We start from the raw sequence: 21811 nt of genomic DNA, 5'->3' as shown, positions 1-21811 counted from the left end.
GCCACTAGACTGCACCCTTATCTATGATAAGAATTCTTTCTGGAGGACTGCTTTTAAGAAAGTATTTTTTCTTGCTTGTTCAGTTCAGGAGCATCTCACTTTATGCCGTTAACACCCCCAGATCCTGATCTCTCTTCTCACTTACCTATTTGCCGAAAGGCACGTTTTAAAACAAGGCTAACGTTTAAAGTTATGTCTTTGCCTGTATTGCCAAGGGGATTTAGATGGTGGCTGGGAGAGGGAGAATTGTGTGTAATAATTAAAACAAAAAATAGCAGCAAGGCTCATCTTAATTTCTTCTTTTCTCTGTCTGGGGGCTTGGTAAGGTGTAGGAATAAATCAATATTCAAAACTTTGATGGAAATATTTTACAAGTGAGGGAGATCATGTGTTATTTTCTCATTTGTGTCAAGTTCAGACTACAAGAGTGGCAGCAGAATGTGTGCAGTACGTTCTCTTGCCTGCTCCTATTTCTTTCTGCACACCCTTAGCAGCTCAGCCTGCCCCAGGCACACTGGTAGCTTTTAAGATGATTGGGGGAAATTGTGGTACCCCTTCCAAAGAAACACAAGTTGCCTCATTCCAGCCACCCTGTATTCTGAGAGAGATGGCCTCTAGTGACACCTCTTTTTGTGTAGCTGACTTCCAATAGCTGGATAATACAATATGTGAAGACAGGTAAAAGGAGTGGGGATCATTCACAGAAAAGATAAAAAGGGTAGAGAGAGGGGAGGAGGAGAATGTGGTGGAAGCTGGACCCTGGGGCAGAGCAGTACAGGGGCCATGGAGAGAGGTTTCTCTGTGAGACTATAAATGTTAAGCAGCCTTTTTTGTTTATTATTATACTTTAAGTTCCAGGGTACATGTGCACAACATGCAGGCTTGTTATACATGTGTACATGTGCCATGTTGGTGTGCTAAGCAGCCATTCTTTATCTCCACTTAGAAATGGGCTTATGTTATGAGGGATTCAGAGACTGGAGCTGTTGTCCAAAAGACCCTGGGATAGGCTTCCCCAGAGGGCATGAGAGAAGAAATCTCAGTAGCCTGGGATTTTCTGTAGTAATTTCATCCAAAGATGGAGGACTGGCCAGATGGGTTTTGCTTCTGAGTCCATAATTAACATATTACAGTGGAGTGGGAAGGTGTTGGTGTTGTTACTGCGGGATACGGGATTATGGAGGATGCCTATGAGCCTTACTTGATTCCATTTTCCCCTCCCTACATTCTGGAGGTCTAGATCTGTTCACAATCACCTTTAGAAAATTGTTTCTAGAAAAAAAAAATAGTTTGCATCAACCAGGTTAATTGGGAGGAGATCATTAATTCCTGCCATATACAAATGTTCCCTTCCTAAAGACCCCCTTTGCTGCCAGCTTGCTTTTGCTCTCATGGGCTTCCCAACTGTGGCATAGACTAGCTTCTATACCTGTTAACTGTATCTTTTTCAGGGAAGTAGTATTTAAATATCAACCACTTGTGTCCCGTTTCCCCGGAGATCACCCCTCCTCTTTCCTTTAAAAGATTAACTGCTTATCAAAACCAACTTTCAAGAAATGCGACCGAGTGAAAGATTCATGCTCTTTTAGCTGGATAACTTTTCAAAGTATGGATAGCGTTTTTATTTTATAAATCTTCGGATTCCTCCTTACCTGTGGTCATTTTCTGTGAGTTTCTAAGTGATTTTCCAGGATGATGCCTGATAACACAGTTTGGGAAAGCTAGACTTTTTAGTAGGACACAAAGTATTATGGATTCTGCTGGTCAGAATGGAAAAACGTTAGCTAAGGATCTTGTCTTCGTTCTCTTTTCTGCGTCACTCCCACCACAGGCTTATTTGTATAATTTATTCAATTTTTAAAGACCTCATGATATTGACTTCAGTCTCTCCAAGAGGCCAATATACATCCAAGAATACTAATGCTGTGGCCATGTTGTGCTGGTCTCAAACTAAGGCACAGTGATGTTCAGTAAAGAAAGTAACCCGTTGTTCAGGTCTTTGCCTAGATCTGGAAGGTTCAGCAAGACAGGTCAGTATAAAAGAGCAGCATGAGGCAGCTTTGTTGTAGTGATATTGCTGAAGGCTAGGTGGCAGGATAGATACATCATTAGAAACACGCCTCCTTTCATGAAGGGAAAGAAGCAGTTACTGGTAGGGGAATGGGGGAGCGGGGAAAGAAAAAGCATGGATGGAGGGACATGTACGGACACCCTGTGGGTCCACTTACAGGCCACCCCAGCATCGGCACTGCACTGTTTCCCCAACAGCACCAGGCCAGCCTCAGGTGCAAAACCCTCTGTGTCCCACCGGATGCTATGTTCATGATTACTTTTCTTTGGAGAAAAGGTATGGCCAGGGTAGGAACTTGATGACTTTGGGTTCATCAAAGGGTGTATGTCCTAAACCTTCTCTGAGGAATAATCAGAAGTGATCTTCAGCTGCAATTCATAAAAATTCCCCCTGTTTAAAAAGTAATTATGGCATATTTCAAACATTCAAAGAACAGAAGATAATACAGCATGTGCCCTCTACTCTCTATACTCATTTAACACGTGTTCACTTTTTGCCATTGTTGAAGATTTTGTTGTTGTTGTTGTTTTTGAGATGGAGTCTTGCTCTATCTCCCAGGCTGGAGTGCAGTGGCACGATCTTGGTTCACTGCTACCTCCGCCTCCCAGGTTCAAGTGATTCTCCTGCCTCAACCTCCCTAGTAGTTGGGACTACAGGTGTGCACCACTGTGCCTGGCTAATTTTTGTAGTTTTAGTAGAGACAGGGTTTCACCATGTTGGCCAGGCTGGTCTTAAAATCCTAACTTTGTGATTCACCCACCTTGGCCTCCCAAAGTGCTGGGATTACAGCTGTGAGCCACTGCGCCTAGCCAAAGATTTTGTTAGAAGTAGAGTGGGACAGGTCACAGCTCACCTCCCATGCATGCCATCCCTGCATCTTCTTCCCTGGACAGAAGTAGCCACTATCCTGAAATAGCTCTGTATCCTTTCTGCACAATATTTTTCTAGGTTTTATGTGTAGTTTCTCATAAAGCAGAATTACAGTGATTTTTGAGGGTGAAACCACGTGCTACTTTAGAGTTAATTTTGTAGTGGTGCTTGCAGTGGTGGTAATTTAACTAGAGTCTAAATTGACCCTGAGGCTGGCTGTTAAAGGAGCTGGAGCCAGCTGTGACGCAGAGTGATTTATATCCTGATGTGAGCTGCATATAAGTTAATAGCTGCACGAATTGATGTTTAGGAGGCTTCTGGAGCAGTTCCAGACAGATAGGGCAGAGCAGGGCAGGCTCCATAAATACTGTTTCTGGTTGGAGCCCTTCTGTCTTCTTGGATCATGGGATCTGGCATGTTCCTACAATGGACCGCTCAGAAGTTGCTTCAATTTTGGAAAATGAGATTAACACGGAAAAGTGATCTGTTGTGACTTAGAGACAGTGTTGGTAGCTCCACATCTAGGTGGGAGAGAGATAGGGTAGGTAGAAAAAATGGAATCACATGGAAAAAGAGGAGAGCGAGAGAGTGTTAATTACTTGAAGCAGGTTTAATGTGATTCACATGAACCGTGAAAAGGCCAAGTAAAATCGCAGTGCATGGTTAGCAGCTGAGATTTCACACAGTTCAGGAGGGAGAAGTGGTAAGAGCTAGCTTACCACTATTAGTGCAGAGGGTAAATTTGTGTGAATTAGGAAAAGACCTTCCTCAAGATACTTTACTTCTATCCATCAGAATATTGTTATAAAATACAGATTCTGTGAGGACAGGAAACTTTGCTGCCTCTTCCAGGAAATTGTCATGATGAATGTACATGTCCATGTTTGCTCTGTGAATAGCATCACTTAACTGGGGCCCTTGCTGTGCAGTACACAATCTGCACAGCTCTATGCAATGGCCCTGGTTGGAAGGGCTAAACTTCGTACCTAAACTATCAGGAAACACTGCTTTTCTACTAGTGTGGAATGCATGGGTCCAGTGACATGATTTGATCCATTACTGGGGCTAAGGGATAGTCCTGAAACATTTAAAGCAGCTGCCTCTGGCTGTCTTCCCGGCTGGGTCAATCTAAACCCTTCTTTCCTTAGAGAAATCAAGCTTTTCCATGTCCCCACACCTTTGCACAAACTGTTCATTCTGACAGGCACACTTTTCTTCTTCACTGCTAACTGGTGAGCTGCTAATAGTCATTAAAGACCTAGATGAAATTGCATTTACTTTGGAGGATTTTGCTGACTGTCATGTGTGATTTCCTAAGTGCATTTTGCTGGTGCCCCTGGGATCCTCTGTGTCTTCTTCGTAAAATAGTGGGGAATATATTATCGACTCCACAGCGTTGTTGTGGGCCTTGAGTGAGGCAGTCCCTGTAAATCTTGTTAGTGCTTGATCAATATTACCTGCTGTAGTCCCATCTTCCCTACTAAACCGACAGGCTTGAAGCATCCCAGGTTTTTTTCATCTTGGTTTTCCTCCTCTCCTTACCTTTTGGTCATGAGCCCTAGTATAGCTCCTAGCACAGAAGGCACTTAATACGTTATTTTTAATTGAAAAACACTGAGTGTGGTGGCTCTCACCTATTAGTTTGAGAGGCCGAGGTGGGGAGATCACTTGAGGCCACGAGTTCAAGACCAGTCTGGGCAATATGGCAAAACCCTGTTTCTACAAAAAATACAAAAATTAACTGGGCATGGTAGCCTATGTCTGTAGTCCCAACTGCTCAGGAGGCTGGGCTGGGAGGATCACCCAAGCCTAGGGAGGTCAAGGCTGCAGTGAGCCATGATTGGACCAATGCACTCCATCTTGGGTGACAGAATTTGATCCTGTCTTAAAAAAAAAAAAAGAAAAACATTTACCACCCCTGAATTATTCTAGCATCTTCTAAAATCTTCCTAAACACCTGAGTTTATCTTTGCATCATTTTGCCTGACTGTTGGTAATGTCTATGTTGATGTGTTTCTATTATGTTCTTTTAAATACTAGTCTGGTCAATCCTGTATATTGCAAATGTAACTTATAAACATTTACAAGAATTCCAATAGACCCCTATTGTAGAACTTAAAATATGTTAATTGTAATGTAACTTAAATATGTACAAACATTTTAAGGTGTATGCTCTGTATGATAACCTTACTGTAAAATCCAACTAATATGTAAATAAACCCAACAAAAGTTACAAACTCAACAAAGCGCAAATGACAACGTTAATTTGTGTGTTGATTGGTGTCTGGTTGATGTTTTGCTGAAAATAAATCACTACTCATGTTGTGATTATGGTTTAACTGTGACAGTGCAAGTTTTTTTGAGCTTGGCATGTACATATGATATTCTTTCTGGTGATTTAATCCTCCCACTACTCTTTTCTTGTTTTTTAAACAACAGTGGAGTCATGTCTTGCATAGTGGTTAGTTTTAAAGTCATCTTGAAATACAGAAATTGAGTATAATCAAGATTCCCCATGAAAAGTCCTTAAATTACTTACAAAACACAATGATACTGCCAAACCCTCACTTTTTGTAACATGGCACCGTGTCACCCAGCCTTCACTCAGCTTCCACACATCATCTCAGGAACATGTCTGCTTCTGCTCTTCAGCCCATCAGCAAATGACATTGAAAGTGGTGTTACTTGGCTTCTATGCCTTAGAAAATGAAAAAAGTCTTCTAGAACTGAATTAGGTGGCCATCCAGATGAACTAAAATGTGTTTATTTTCAAGATTATTAGCAAAATGACACATACACACATATATTGCAAAACAACTAGCATAGAATGTATCTCTAGATCACTCCAGTTTGAGAAATACTGGTGTACTCCTTCACTGTCTTTTTCACTCTCATCCAAGATGGCTCTGTACTCAAGGAGAGCATAAATGGTATTCAGTGGCTGCTTCTTTGGTCCAGGCCCAAGGAGTTACCTCCTCATCAATACAAGGAACACAGACACTCGACCATGAACCGAAAGCTGGGTTCACAGTTTCATAGACTCTTGAGCTGACTAGAACTCCAGGAAGCTGATCTGCAGAGATTCTGTTCCAACTCTTGGTCTGCTGGCAAGACTGTGAAGTCACTCAGTTTAACTAGGCAATTATTGGGTTTAAAATAGACTCAGGACTTATCCTCTGAGAGCTCCTTTCTAAGCCAGACACACTTGACCAGCTGGGACAAAAAATCTACACACAACCAAATGACAAATCTTGGGTAAAACCACACATTAAATATAAACAACATGAACAGTCTCCAGTATTACGGCTCGTGTGTGTATGTGTGATGGAGGGTATATTGGAAGCTACATACAGAGATGTCATGGGACCAGGAGAGTTGGCTACCAATTTGTTGCTGAATGAAGAAGGGGGAGATACTGTTTACAGCATAAACATCATGACTTAATAGGTCCTTCTCCTTGTGTAGACTTACAACAGGTTAATGCACCAATTCAATTACCAAGCAGAGAATGAAAGCATCTTAACCACAAGTCAACCAAGAGAACACTATTTAAAGCAAGGATTGAAAGATCAGGCTGGGAGCGGTGGCCCACGCCTGTAATCCCAACACTTTGGGAGACTGAGGCCGGTGGAATATCTGAGGTCAGGAGTTCGAGACCAGCCTGGCTGACATGGTGAAACCCTGTTTCTACTAAAAATACAAAAAAGTAGCTGGGTGTGGTGGCGCATGCCTGAAATCCCAGCTACTCGGGAAGCTGAGGCAGGAGAAACACTTGAAACTGGGAGATGGAGATTGCAGTGAGCCAGGAGGGTGCCATTGCACTAGAGCAAAACTCTGTCTCAAAAAACAAAACAACAACAACAACAACACAAACTCAAAAAGACTGAGTGGACAGATATGGGATTTACCCAATTGGCATAGATTGACTGTGGAAGGTGGGTTTCTCTGAGGCCCAAATGTTGAATATCATTGTTTTATTTTTATTAAAGTAGCTCATCCTTGACCAAGTTGCATAACTTCTTCTGGTTCAATTTATTCTTCTGTAAAGTCAGTGAGGGTACCTATCCATGGGGTGTTGTGAGGACTAAATAAGATCATCTATGTAAATCACTTAGCACAGCACCTACTACAAAGCATACTAGTTTGCTAAAGCTGCCTTAACAAAGTACTACAAACAGAATGGCTTAAACAATAAAAACTTATTGTCTTACAGTCCTAGAGGCTAGACGTCCAAGATCAAGCTATCAACAGGGCCATGCTCCCTCTGAAGGCATCACTTCTGGAAGGATCTCTTCCAGGCCTCTCTCTCAGCTTCTGGTAGGTCCTTAGTTTGTGGCAGCATAACTTCCATCTTCATATGGTGTTCTCCCTGTGTGTGTATCTGTGTCCAAATTTTCCCTTTTGAGAAGGACATCAGCCATTTTGGGTTAAGGGTCCACTCTACTCCAGTATGACCTCATCTTAACTAATTACATGTGCAAGGACCCTATTTCCAAATAAGGGCACATTTGGAGATACTGGAGGTTCAGACTTAACATATGAATTTTGGGGGTACAATTCAATCCATAACACACTCAAGTGGTAATTATTATTCATAATGTCTTTTGAAATTACCTTTCTATATATATATATATTTTTTGAGATGGTCTTGCTCTTGTCACACGGGCTGGAGTGCAGTGGCACCATCTTGGCTCACTGCAACCTCCATCTCCTGGGTTAAAGCGATTCTCCTGCCTCCGCCTCCTGAGTAGCTGGGATTACAGGCACCTGCCACCACACCCAGCTAATTTTTGTATTTTAGGAGAGACAGGGTTTCATCATGTTGGCCAGGCTGGTCTCAAACTCCTGACTTCAGGTGATCCACCCGCCTTGGCCTCCCAAAGTGCTGGGATTACAGGCGTGAGCCACCACATCTGGCCTCTGTGAATATTTTTATAGACAAAATTTTCAGATCTGCATCTCTCTTCTCATGGTTTCTCTAGGCCTTAATTATGCCTGGAGAGAAAGTGCTTTGAGAGCAGGCAATTTGACGGCTGTGTTCACCACTGTGTTGCCCAAGGCCTACAAGAGCAACCGGCATATAGTAGACACTCAAATACTTCTGAGTAAATGAATGAAGTCTATTTCTTTCCTCCTTTCCTCTTTCCATTTTTTTTTGATTACTCAATAGCCAGCTTCTCTTCCTTGTTATCTTTTTTACATTGCTAAAATATTAAAGGCAAAAAAACCCCACAAATTTTAATTTTCTTTGTTGATAATTACTAAATTCTCCCTAATCTCTTGCTCTCTGCAGCCTGTTAGAAACCCAACCAGATGGGAAAGGGCCTGGGCGAGTAGGGGGGCATTGGGGGTGGGGAGAGATGCCTGTGTTGGAGAGAGCTGAAGCCCACTTCAGGCATTTCCTAACGGCTGATATGGGCCAGGGCTGGGAGTCTGGAATGAATGGGACTTAATTCTACTCAATAGTCTGGGAATAAACAAGTGAGGTCAATATTGGCCCTAGAGGTTCAAAGTCAAAGTTTAAATGAGGCACCACCAGTAAAGCCCCCAAAGATTTGGTCACCTGCATCAGATGGTTTCTGGTCCAAAAGCACATAGGGAGTTGTATAAATCTTGGACTCAGGCAGAACCCGGAATATGAAATACAGGGAGAAAATGCTCTGTGTTCTACAAATCCTGAGATAAACGGTCATACGTTAAGCCTCTCTGCAGTGGTCTCTGGACCGCATCCCCTACTCCCCCAAAGCAGAAGTGATGGAAAACTGAAGGCACACTAATCATTACTGATTAACTGTTATCATCTGTGTACATATGAATTTATCCACCTACCTACCTGTTTCTCACGGCTATAAAACAGAGGTTACATATGCACACAGCCCTGGAAAGAAACAGGAAGGATGCTAGCTGGCTGGGGACTGGGAGACATGGGTTTAAGGGAGACAGTTGCAATTCACTTTTTGCCTAGTGTCACCATTTGGGACTCTGAAAACAGCATTGGCTCACCCTCCCCCACCTTCTTTTTTCCCAAAAATTTCACTGGTTATTTGATTATATTAACACAAACTTTTTCACTGTAGAAAATTTCAAACAGCCACAAAAGATGGCTCTCCTATCACTCCATGGCCACCCTGCCCTACATATACAGCTGCATCTACTCCCCTCATTTCCATTGACTGGATTTTAAAATAGAATGAAAACATGGCCCTTCAGTCCAGGCACAGTATTATGTTTATGGGGCATCTTTCTTCTCATACCCTGAACACTCACCTGCATTTCCTGATTAGTAAGTAGGGAGGGGGATGATTCCTCTCTCTATTAGAGAAGAAAATTTGGTGATGTATAAAAGTGAGTGTTTGGGGAAAGTGAGTCAGTGGAGGATGCAGGTGAGGTTCCAGAGTCTGGACATACAAGAGGATGGGGTGGGGGGCAGATGATCTGGGCAGAGGAAGCAGTGAAGCAGGAGGTGGAGAGGGCACATCCAGGTGAAGCGTCCTGAGCATAGGGGAGCCCACAGGGCTGGAACAAGTGGGGCTGGTGGTACCTATCTGGGGATCATCCACAAAATCGTGGCAACATGAACATGACCTTCCACGAAGAATCACTGTGCAGAAGAGAGCACCTGGTCTGAACTTAGGAGAAGAGCCTGAGTTATTGCTAGAGAGGAAAAGAGGAACAGAGAAAGGACAGTCTGGAAATAAAAGGAGCAACTGAGGCATCAGTCTCTGCCTTCTTGAACTAGGAATGCTCTAAGGGAAAGAAGAAAATCACCATAATAACACCATTAGCCAACTTTCACAGAAGGTTTCTTACATGCGAGTCACCTGACATGCATTATTTCACTTAATCGTCACTACAACCTTATAAGGGAAAGCACATTTATTAACTTCACTTTATAACTGAGGAACTGGAGGCACTGAATGGCTTAAACAAGCCCAAGACCACACAGCTACTAGGTAGAAGAGCTGGGCTATGAGCTCAGGAACTTTGAGCTGGCAGTCTCTACACTTAACCATGTTAACCTGCCTGCCTGGGGAAGCCATGGTTGGTTTCGCATGGTGAAGAACCACCACTGAAGCCTGAATTAAGGGAAAGGGTGGCGGGTTGCCAAGAGTAGAAGTCAATGAGAGCCACCACATGGAGTCATCAGTACAGACCAACCAGTCTAAGAGATCATTCTTAGAAGAGAGAAGAGAGAGGTAGTGGCTAGATCGATGACTGTGATGGTTAACTTATGTGTCAACTTAACTGGGTTAAGAGACACCCAGAGGGCTGGTAAAACATTATTTCTGGGTGTGTTTGTGAGGATGTTTCTGGAACAGATTGGCATTTCAGTCAGTGAACTGAGTAAAGTAGATTCACCCTTACCAACATGGGCTGGCATCAGCCAATTCATTGAGGGCCCAAATAGAATAAAAAGGCAAGGAAGATTGGGCGAACTGGCTCTGTCTTTTCCTGAGCTGGGATATCCATTTTCTCCTGCCCTTGGACATCAGAGCTCCTGGTTCAAAATTCCCCTGAGTCTCACCCCCAATCCCCTCCAATTCTCAGGCCTTTGGACTAGGAGTTACACCAGAGGCTCTGCTTGTTCTTAGGCCTTTGGACTCAAACTGAATTACACTACTGGCTTTCCTAGGCTCCATAATTGCATGAACCAATCCAATAAAAAAAACAGCCTTTTACACCACTGCACTCCAGCCTTGGTGACGAGTGAGACTCCATCTCAAAAAAAAAAAAAAAAAAGAAATCTCCTTTTAGCTATATATCTATGTATTTCTGTATGTATCTGTGTATCTATGTATTAGTCATCAATCCATCCACCCATCCATTCATCCATCCATCCATCCATCATCCATCCATCCATTCATCATCCATCCATCCATTCAACTAGTCATTCAACCATTCATCTATCCTATTGGTTTTGCTTCTCTGGAGAACTCTGACTGATATAATGGCCCTAGGAAAACCCTGGTTTTCTGCAAAATAGAGAGGGAAATGGAGAAGCTGGTGACAAGGGAGACAAGAGGCGAAGGCAGGGAGTAGACATAGGAAGAGAGCTGGAACGGATACTTTTTGGTGTGGGTGGAGGGGCTTGGTTTCTGTACAGGTGTGAAGGCAGAGAAGTGATTCCAGGAAAGATGGAGGGATAAAGGGCACCTGTTTGATTTGATCATGGTGAAGGAAGTCAAGAGCTTGTCATCATGTCAAGGTGAGAAGAGACTGGAACCTATGGAGAGAAATGAGTGTGTGAAACAGCTGGGATAAACTGGGTAGGATGGCAGACTCTTGAGATTGCCAAGAAGTTGCTTAGCTTGAGTCCCAGAGAAGCGTGTACTTATATTTCTTGAGTTTTCTTGGTAGTGGCTCAACTTGACCACAGAGGCCAGCATTGCAGAAATCGGTTAAGGCAGATAGAGGCCTGGAAATCAGATCAAACTTGCTCCTCAGTGCCTTCTCCCTCCCTCTGCCAGCTCTGTGCCTGGTGTGCAGGATGGGAAAGAAGAGAGGTGGTTTGGAAGCAGGAGGCAGGGAGCCCGCATCCCTGCCTTACCCTACCTCCTGCCACCACGTGGGCAGTACTGCAGTGAGCTCAAGGATGAGGAGGCTGATTCAGGTGACTGAGAGTATCCTCTCAGAGCAAGTTGCTGCCCAGACCCAGGGCTGGCCGAGCCATCTCTCTAACCATATTTCAGAGAGAGGTGGCTGGCGGGAGCATGGTGATCTCACACGTCTCAGCACACTCCTTTCCCACCAGCTTCTGGGAGGTGTGAAGCATGCTTAGGAGTTCTATGCTTTCAGCCTCACTCTTTACCAGGATGGCCATTTATGCCTAAGGTTCAGATTCTCAGAGTGGTCCCTGTCCCCAGAGTAAGAACTACTTGCCCTACCTCCTGCCACCACCCAGGCAGCACTGCAGTGAGCTTGGGAGTGAGGAGGTCGACTCAGGTGGCCCAATTCAGAGCAGGCACCCAAGTACTTTAGAGCGAATTTCCCCCTGAACTCCTGGGGTAGTAGCCAGTGCCCCCAACTCCTAACCCAACTCCAAATTCCCAGCAGGCTCAAAGAAACATGAGTAAAGCTGCCATCTCCTTTCTAGACTTACACGGATGGGGCTCTGCCACAGGCATGGGCTATAAGCAGGTTGGTTTCTCTTAGCCATACAATGCGACAGCAACAGGAAGAGAAAGGTGTGGCCCAGTTAAAGCCCACTGGGGAATGTGAGCAGGATCAATGCTAGTTGAGAAGTCTGGGGTACCTTTTTAGTAATAGCTTTATTGAAATATAATTATTCACACACCATACAATTCAACCATTTAAAGTGTATAATTCAATGATTTTTAGCATATTCATAGAGCTGTGCAACTGTCACCACAATTAATTTAAAAATATTTTACCACCTTGAAAGAAACCCTGAGCCATTTAGCTATTACCCTATAATCTCCTCAACATCCCCTACCCCTAAGCAACAACTAATCTACTTTCTATCTATAGATTTGCCTATTCTGGATATTTCATGTAAATGGAATCATATAATATGTGGTCTTCTGTGTCTGGCTTCTTTCAGTTCGTATAATGGTTTCAAGGTTCAACCGTGTTGCAGCATGTATCAGTACTTCATTCTTTTTTATGGCTGAATAATATTCCAGTGTATGAATATACCATAGTTTGTGTATTCATTTATCAGTTGATGGACATTTTAGTCATTTCTAGTTTTTGACTATTAAGAATAATGCTTCTATGAACACTTGTATACAAGTTTTTTTGTGTGAACATATGTTTTTATTTCTCTTGGGTGATATACCTGGAATTGAGATTGCTGGGTCATATGGTAACTCTATGCTTAACTTTTTGAGGAAATGACCGACTGTTTTCCAAAGTAGCTCATCTTTTTCCATTCTCTGGGGCAGTGTAGGAGAGTCCCAATTGTCCACAGTCTTGTCAACACTTATTATTATCTGACTCTTTGATTACAATCATCTTACTGTATATAAAGTGGTATCCATTGTGATTTTGATTTGCCTGATGACTAATGATGTTAAGCATCTTTCTATGTACTAATTGGCCATTTGTCTATCTTTGGAGAGATGTCTGTTCAGATCCATTGCTTTTCATTTCATTTTATATTATTTTGTTTTTTTTTAAGATGGAGTCTTGCTTTGTCACCCAGGCTGGAGTGCAGCAGCATGATCTTGGCTCACTGCAACCTATATTTCAAGGGCTCTATAGCCACACGTGCCTAGTGGCTACTGTATTGGACAGTGCACATATAGAATATTCCCATAAATGCAAAAAGTTTTACTGGGCATTGTTATAGAGGCTAAGTTACATGTCCAAGATGACATATGGGTCATCCATCATCCTTAAGCTCTGAGTCCTTGGGTCAGTGCTGGATCTCAAGCATGAACCTAATTGACAAGAGACAAAGGACTTACAAGAAGAAGAAACATTAAGTTGTTTTCATGGTTCTAAAGTTCTGTAGTGTTTTTAAAAAGTCAGAAGAAACCACCAGCAAATGAACCCAAGTCAGCTGATGTTTCATGAGAGTACTTCAGCACCAGGCACTGTGCTTTGTTTTGTGTTACCAGGAACACAAAGTTGAGTATGTTTCCTGATTGCAGAGATCTTTTGGTTTTCTATGGAAGACTGGACACATATAGTTAATACAAAGCAGCATACAGGTATTATCTTCAGAGAGATGTAGGCAACCAGCCTGGGGGCTGGGGATTAAGACTCACTCCCAGGGGTGTCTCTAATGTACACACACCTTGATAGATGTCCTATGCTTCCTAGCCATTTAAACACCCCCTTGTCTTTTTGACTCTCCCAGAGAGCATGACCAGCTTCAGGGAAGAACATACCAATTGTGTTATTACAGGGCTGCGCTTTGACACTGACTGACATCTGGTCAACCCTACAATAGTAAAACTGCACAGACTCAAAGTGCAGAAGAGGCTGACAGCCCCAGTGAAAAACTGAGTTCTCCAGTTCTGACTTCCAGGGGTTATTCAAAGTGCCAGGGAAGTGGGGCAGGGAGTGGCAGAGGGAAGACATTCTAGAAAATTGATGAGGAGTGTTTGGGCTGGGGCCTTTTGGAAACCACTGCCATCCTGAGGCTGGCCCAGCCTGCCCCATCTCACCCCAGTGCCTTTGAAGTGTGTTACCTGGACGAGGAGCTGAGCCATGCTTGGCAGGAAGGGGCGGAAGGCTGTGTGGTCTGGCACAAGGCAGAGCAGAGGGGCAGCGGGACTAAGCTAGGATCTGGTGCTGACTCACGGCACCTCTGCAGCCAGCATTCCACCAGCCAGTCCAGCTGGAAAATGAGAGAAGGACCCAAGTGGAGACCTCACCGAGAAATCCAGATGTCTTTCACGAGAATAAACAAGGCAGCCCTCCTTTCTTTCTCTGGCCCATGTTTCTCGCTTTGTGCGTGTGTCTGTTTCTGGGTATCTGGGAGTGTGTATGTGTCTGTCTCTTTTAGCTTTGAGCATTTTTCTCTGTTCTCTGTCCTTTTACTTTCCATATAGATCCACGTCAGGGCTTGATTTCGGTGTCTGCCTCGGTCACTGTCTTCAGGTATCACTGGGCAGAGTCTGTAGTATCCCCCTCCCCCCACCCACCTCCCTATACCTGTCTTTAACTTCCCTTCTAGTTCAAGCAAGGTCTGGGTTTCTGCTGAGTCTTCTGAGCGGTGTGTCTCGGCGGCCTCTGCTCTTCCTCCTTGACAATAGAAATGTTGGGGGTGGGGGAATAGACAAAGCTCTTGACCTGGCAAAGGCCTTGCAGGGCTCTGGCTCTGTTCGTTGCTGGAGCGACAGCAGATATTTAATTATTTATTTTTTAATAGGCACTTCTGGTACAGGAACAAAGAACAACAACAAGAAAAAACCCCACTCCTTTAAAGTATGTACTTTTCTATGGCCTTGGATTTCATTTTTCTTTGCCACCCCGTGCCTTACCCGCAGAGTCCTCAGGCCACACCTCTTCCATCTTTCTACCCCTGCATCCTTCCTATTTATCAGAAAGAAAAATCCATTTACCTCCCCCGGCCTTCCTCTCCCATCCCATTCTTCCTCATGTAGGGTGATTTGGAGAGTAGCTTGACTTGAATTGTCTACATTTCATTTGACTCAATTTTCAGAGAGAGACCCTTGTTCAGTGTCTGACTCTGTCTGAAAACATACCGGCTCGGAGTCACGCAAAACTGAGTTGGACCACGACGCTTCCCTCAGTTAGCTGAGTGACCCTGGTGTGTTCCGTTTTGAGTTTTGGTGCTCCTTACTTGTAAAATGGAAATAATTTAACCCACAATGCAAGGTTGGTAGGAATGAGAAACGGGATAATATACATAACATTCTTAAGCATACTGTTCAATAAGTAAATGGGCTTTCCATCTGAAGTTCCAACTCTTCACATTCACTGTGGATAGCAAAGAGTATTCCCTCTTTTTAAGATAGCCTTGGCTTCTCCTCTTAGTGTATTCCCATTTCCTTCTGTACCAGGCATAATGATGATTGTTTGTCCTGCCTCTGTTCATGGGGAGTGAGCTTTAGTGCTTCGAACCTCTCCTGCCCCATCACGGTGACTGCTCAAGGCAGGACACCTGATCCCATCAGGATCCACCCATGGGTGAGTCTGGGACAATTCGATTCTCTCTTTCATAAATGGGAATGAAAGGCACACAGGAGGAAGGATCAGTTGGGGCAGTCGTGGGAGGTAAGAAGGCTTAGGAAGATGGAATATTGGAACAAGGATAAGATGAACACATAATAGCAGGCGAGGAAGATGGAATCAAGAGACAGTGGCCCTGGATCGCAAAGACTTTTGGTTCTCCTGTTCCAGGGACCCATGACATCTTCCCCATTATCCCACGACTTTCCTGTTCCCTTTTCAACCACTGCTCTATTCTCTTGAATTAGTTGGAGAAGGTTTCTGTTCCTTGCAACCCAAAGAGGCTTTATGAGAACATTGTCATGGATTTTCTGATTTTGAGTGCTGCTTGGCTGTCACAGAAGTCCTCTTCTTCTCTCACCTTGAAGGGTTGGGGATTCTGTGTCTTCATGGAATGTCAATTCTGCAAGGTGCTGCATGACAGGAGTTCATTCTTCCAATCAGTTTTCATGCTAGACAACTTTCATGCTTAGGAAACTCCTGCAGCATCCAGCAATGTTCCTCTTGCTGCAGTCTGAACTCTTCTTCTCATTGTTCTTCTTTTTCTTGTTCTTTTTTGAGATGGAGTTTCGCTCTTGTTTCCCAGGCTGGAGTGCAATGGTGTAATTTTGGTTCACTACAAACTTGGTCTCCTGGGTTCAAGCGATTCTCCTGCTTCAGCCTCCTGAGTAGCTGGGATTACAGGCGCCTGCCACCACACCCAGCTAATTTTTGTATTTTTAGTAGAGACAGGGTTTTGCCATGTTGGCCAGGCTGGTCTTGAACTCCTGACCTCAGGTGATCTGCCCACCTTGGCCTCCCAAAGTGCTGGGATTACAGGTGTGAGCCACTGTGCCTGGCCTCATTGTTCCTTTCTCCCCCTCCCCCTTTGGAAGCCTTATAGCTCTTTTTTTTTTTTTAATTGATTGGGTTCAAGGAGACCACAGACCAGACTCTGAATTTCTCAAGGAAGAGATTCTGGAGACATAAAATCTGTTTTGAAAGTTTTAAACTATATCTTACCTTTGCAAGATGCCTGATGTTTTGGATCTCAGCCCTATTTTTTTGAGAATTCACCATACATTCACAGACGTCATCTCTTGGTCCTTCCCACAATATTTGGCTGGCTCAGTGAACACATTCTCCCAACCTGGAAATAGAAGCCTAGAAGAAGGCTGGCTAGGGGCTTGGGTCTCTGAGGCAAGTCAGTTTTGGGAACCTGGGAAGAATGCCTTCTTTCCCCACTATCCCAGGCTCGTTGCCAAACTGCCAACTAGAGACCCGAGCTCTGGGCAGAACTCATTTCAGAGTGAGTCAGAAACATGAGGGAGTCTTGTTCTCACATGCCGACCAAGGGAAAAGCCCCAAGGGAGATGTTTCAAGGAGTCCTACCAGATACTTGGGAGATCTTTTCTCTTCTCTATTGGGAGAGACAGCCCACCCACTTGGCGGATGCCCAGCTCTCCAGACTGAGTGCCAGGAAAAGAATTAGAGATGTCCTGAGACCCTGGCTCCAGGGCCGTGGTCTGTCTCTATGGAGTGCAGGGTCGGGACCATTCATAACAGGCACAAAGCACTCCTGTGGCCCTTTAGCAAGACAGCTGCCAAGACAGCACCCCCACTGACCTGGACATCTCTGTGATGTTACCTTAGAAACCAGAAAAAGCAATCTAAGCCACTTCTTTGATTTTCTCTAGCATCTGGAAATTAAACTTTTTACATGAGCCAATACTTTTAGCCTTTTTGTTAACCCAAACTTCTTCTCCCAGGACTGCTGTGGAGGGGGAATTTAGAACGGGTGAGCTAAGAACCTTCCGGGATGCCAAAGGTCTTTGACATTTGGTGAGTTTGAGTACTCTTAGTACTCAAGGGTAAGTGCAGTTTGGTTGGATCTCTCCAGGTAGGGAGCCTTTTAAAATCCCAGAATTTCCAGGCGGGCACCTGCTTCCTTTCAACATTGCAGGGGCCATGGCCATCAATGAGGGCAATTTCCTTACACTACATGTCCCAGGGACAGTGTCTCTGCATGGCCTGGTGAGGGGGCAGGGCCTCCAAAATCAGATGACTAGATTTCGAGTCACGGATGACATTCCTGAGAGAGATCAGGGGTCAGGGAGGTGGTAAGAGGCATGAAAAAAATGCACTACTCCCTAGCTCCCCAGCCCTGGGTAATTTTTAGATGACTACATGCAAATAGGGAGAATTCACAATGGATCGAGGTTCACGTTCATGGATAGAATGTTTATGTGGGCCTAGGTGAGAGTACTTCTGTGGAGAGCCTAGAAGCAGATGCCTTAGGGTTAGGGAAGCCTGATAAAATCTAGGGAGTCCGGTTAAATTTGAATTTCAGATAAACAGCAAATAAATTGCAGTAAAAGTGTCTCCCACTCCATAGTAGACAAACTTATTTTAAAATTATTATTATTATTTGAGATGGAGCTCTGCTCTTGTTGCCCAGGCTGGAGTGCAGGGCGGCGATCTTGGCTCACTGCAACATCTGCTTCCTAGGTTCAAGTGATTCTCCTGCTTCAGCCTCCCAAGTAGCTGGGATTACAGGTGCCCACAAAAATTATTTGTCTGTAATTCAAATTTAATTGAGTGTGCTATATTGTTATTTGTTAACTCTGGCAGCTCCTCTTGGGTGGGCCCAGTCCCTGGCATCTTCAGGTTTTTGTGGAGCTGGTGTGCATGTACATCTGCGTGTAGGACATTTGGGGTACCAAAGCAAATAGGAATGTCTAGGCCAGAGGTCATTTCAGTGTTTGTTTTTTGAATGATTCCATAATTGTTAATTTTCTATTTCGAAACATTTCTCAAGTCCTTGGAGATCCTTGGAGAATTCCAGAGGCCCTCCAGAAACTTGACTGATGGATCTTCTTAATTAAATTTCCCCACTAGGTCATTAGGAAGAAGGAGCTAGCTGGGAGTCTTAGAGGCATATGTGATCTTCCCCCTTTCTTTCTGTCATTATTTCGGATCGCTCTCCTGCACTCCTCTTTCTTCTCTCTGACGAGCCACCAAGGAGATAAAATATGAAGCCAGAAGCCCTAAGAGCTTAGGCATGGTGGTGAAAAATAAATCAAACCTTAGAGAGGTGTGAGTGCATGAGAGAGGGGTATCCAGCAAGGGCTTTGTGGGCGCGGCAAGAAAAAGCTTGGGGCTAGGACTCAGGGAAGTTTGGCAGGAGTTGAATCAGTCCTCCGCCGGTCTGGGAATGGCAGACTCCACACAGCTGGCTCCGGGCTGTGCAAAGGGAGTGGCAGGTGAGGGCTGTTAGACCCTGGCTGGATCCTGGAGGAGGGAGGGTGGGCACCCCGACATCACAGGTTTCAACAAACTCCAAAAGATTGCACAGGCCAGGAGCGGTGGCTCATGCCTGTAATCCCAGCACTTTGGGAGGCTGAGGTGGGTGGATCATGAGGTCAAGAGATTGAGGTCATCCTGGCCAACATAGTGAAACCACGTCTCTACTAAAAACACAAAAATTAGCTGGGCATAGTGTTGCACGCCTGTAATCCTAGCTACTTGAGAGGCTGAGGCAGGAGAATCACTTGAACCTGGGAGGCGGAAGTTGCAGTGAGCCGAGATCATGCCACTGCACTACAGCCTGGCCACACAGTGAGACTATCTTAAAAAAAAAAAAAAAAAAAACAGATTCCTCAGAGCACTCTGGTTGCCCTGGAATAGTGGTGTAAGTGCCATCACCAGGCTGGGATGTCTGGATCTTTTTGTTCAGGGCAGATTTGCCACTGTTTGATGCTAGTTTGTCAGAAGACTTGACCAATATTAAGTAGTGTTAAGTGTGGGACAGAGGTGAGGAAGTAAGCTGGTTCCAGGTTTCCAGCTCTGGCAAGCTCTCCTGTTTGCCTGGTAGGACGTGTCCTCTGGAACCAAGTGTTCCTGTGGCATCCAGGGTAAGCATCTGCTCCTTGCCTTCTTGGCTACCTTCTTGGGAGACATTTGGGTCCCAGCTGTAATGCCTGGAAGCCCACACTTCACCACAGTGAGTGAGGGGCCTCCTGGGCCAGGGCAGGCTGTTCAACCCACCAGTGTCTCATTCTCTAGACCCAGACAATATGCCTGACTCCAGCTCCTGGAAAAGCTGGGTCTGGTCAAATGGGAGGACTCAACGTGTTAGTGCACGTGGGAGGGCAGGATTTCTGCTGTTTTCCCTGTCCCTCCAATTTATTGGCCAATGCAGGCACCAGCCAGTTCCCTGCTGACCCTGCCAAGGCATTTTTCTCCTCTTTGCCACACCTTGAACTCTCATTTAGCTCGGGGTCGCAGACAAAACCATATATCTCTTTAGCCTCGGTTTCCTCGTCTGTAAAGTGGGTGGCACTTCATCCATAACTCAGCTTTAAACTAGGACATCCCTTCCTTAAGCCTTTGCGGATGTAGATCAGACTTAGAGTTAAGAACCACTTTGTAAAGGCTCTCGGGGTTGTCTCTGATATTCCCATTTTCTTAAATTTGGGGATTCATGAAGATCTCGAGATATAATCCTTGGGAATGTCAAGAGTTTACTGTACATTAAAATATTGATAGTGTGTTATCTTGTGTTCTGGGACAATGGATGATCTGAAAAGTCTTCTTTGAACCTTTATGTATAGATATGCATTTTTGTTTTTTGGTACAGTGAGAAATAAACCATAAAGACTTTAAAGTAAACTTTTAAAGACTGTTATGAGAGGGAGAGGTCATTTGTTCACCTCCTTCTCAAGGGTGCTAAGGGGTGAGCGATGGTTTTGTGTAAGGAGGCAGAGATTCAGTTCCATGACCTCTGGAAGGATTTTGTAGTACACCATTCTGTGCCCAATGCGCACAGTCCTTTCCCGTACTTATCTGGGGGAGCCTGTCGCCAGGATCCAGAAGAGGAGAAGAGAAGGAGAGGGAATGGGAAAGGGAGACTGGAGGAGAGAGAAAGAAGAGCAAAAGAGAAAACTGCACCATCATGAAAAATTTGAAACCTTCCTTTCAACTTTTCCCTTATAATTAGTGGACGCAGCTGGAGGGAAGAACCCTGGGTGAGTTGCAACTTGTTGGGCTCCAGTCCACAGGATGTGTGAGGCTGGCACGGCGTTTGGGGCAAAGACTTCGTTCTCAGATGGCTCCTCCTCCCTCTCTGTCTTTTTGTTTTAATTCCCTGCCTGGGAGGGGCTTGTGGGGGGTTTGAGACATTTTAGTGTCCTCAGCCAAGAAGCCTTTCCTACAGGGCTGGTCTGGAGATGCTGGGAAGGAGGTGGTCGAGGCAGGCTTCTTTCCACAGTGACTCAGGAGCCAGCTCCTAAAAGGGCTTGGGGGATGTCGTAGGGAAGGTCCTGAAGGAGGAAGGGGGAGGGCCAGGATCCTGCAGGGGCAAGTGCAGTCTGGCTGGATCTCTCCAGGCAGAAAGCCTCTTAAACTCCCAGAATTTCCAGGTGAGCACCTGTTGCCTTTCAGCATGGGAGCAGCCATGGCCATCAATGAGGGTAATTTCCTCCTATCGTGGGTCCCAGGAACAGTGTCCCTGCATGGTCTGGTGGTGAGGGGGCAGGGCCTTCAAAGTCAGATGACTAGATTTGAAACCTGAGTCTCTGCTTACCGTCTGCGTAAGCTGCAACAAGTTACTCAATTTCTCTCTGTCCCCCAGTTTACTCATCCGGCAAATGGGTATAATGGTAATATATTTCCTTAAGAAGGCTGCTCAGCATAGCCCCTGGTACATGGTGAGCATATGTATCAGCTTCTGTTATTGCTATAGTGGGAGACCACAGGGGTTTTGTTTGTGAACAGGGCCCTCCTGCCTTCTTGTCCCATTCAGAGTTTGCTGCAGCAGGAAGGACTGAGATTCCGTGCCAGTGAGAACTTCCATCTGTAAACAGTTGATACAGAGGTGTTGCCTTTGCATTGAACCAGAGCGGGTCCACTGGCGAGGATGCCTGGAGGTGGCTGTGCATGCAACAGAGGGCACTGTGGCTGGTGCAGCTCCCGGCTGGGCGATCACTCCTCTCCTGTCCCTATCCAATCAGCTACGCCTAGAACTGAGTTCTCACCTTTTGCCATCATTCCTGTGCAGTGGCCCCCAGGTGAGCAGCACAGGTCGCAGGAGAACAGAAGGATTCTTTGGTGTCATCCATCTGGTATGAGGTACTTCTGCGGGGAGACTGTGCTTACTCAGTTGGCATCTACACTGCCTTATGTATAGTAAACACTTAACAGTTGCTTTCTAAATGAAATTGGTCA

Source organism: Trachypithecus francoisi, unplaced genomic scaffold (genome assembly GCF_009764315.1).
Source record: "Trachypithecus francoisi isolate TF-2019V2 unplaced genomic scaffold, Tfra_2.0 Lachesis_group13, whole genome shotgun sequence".
NCBI classification, from domain to species: Eukaryota; Metazoa; Chordata; class Mammalia; order Primates; family Cercopithecidae; genus Trachypithecus; species Trachypithecus francoisi.
The sequence above is the reverse complement of the archived record's forward strand: the minus strand, read 5'-3'. Positions refer to the sequence as shown.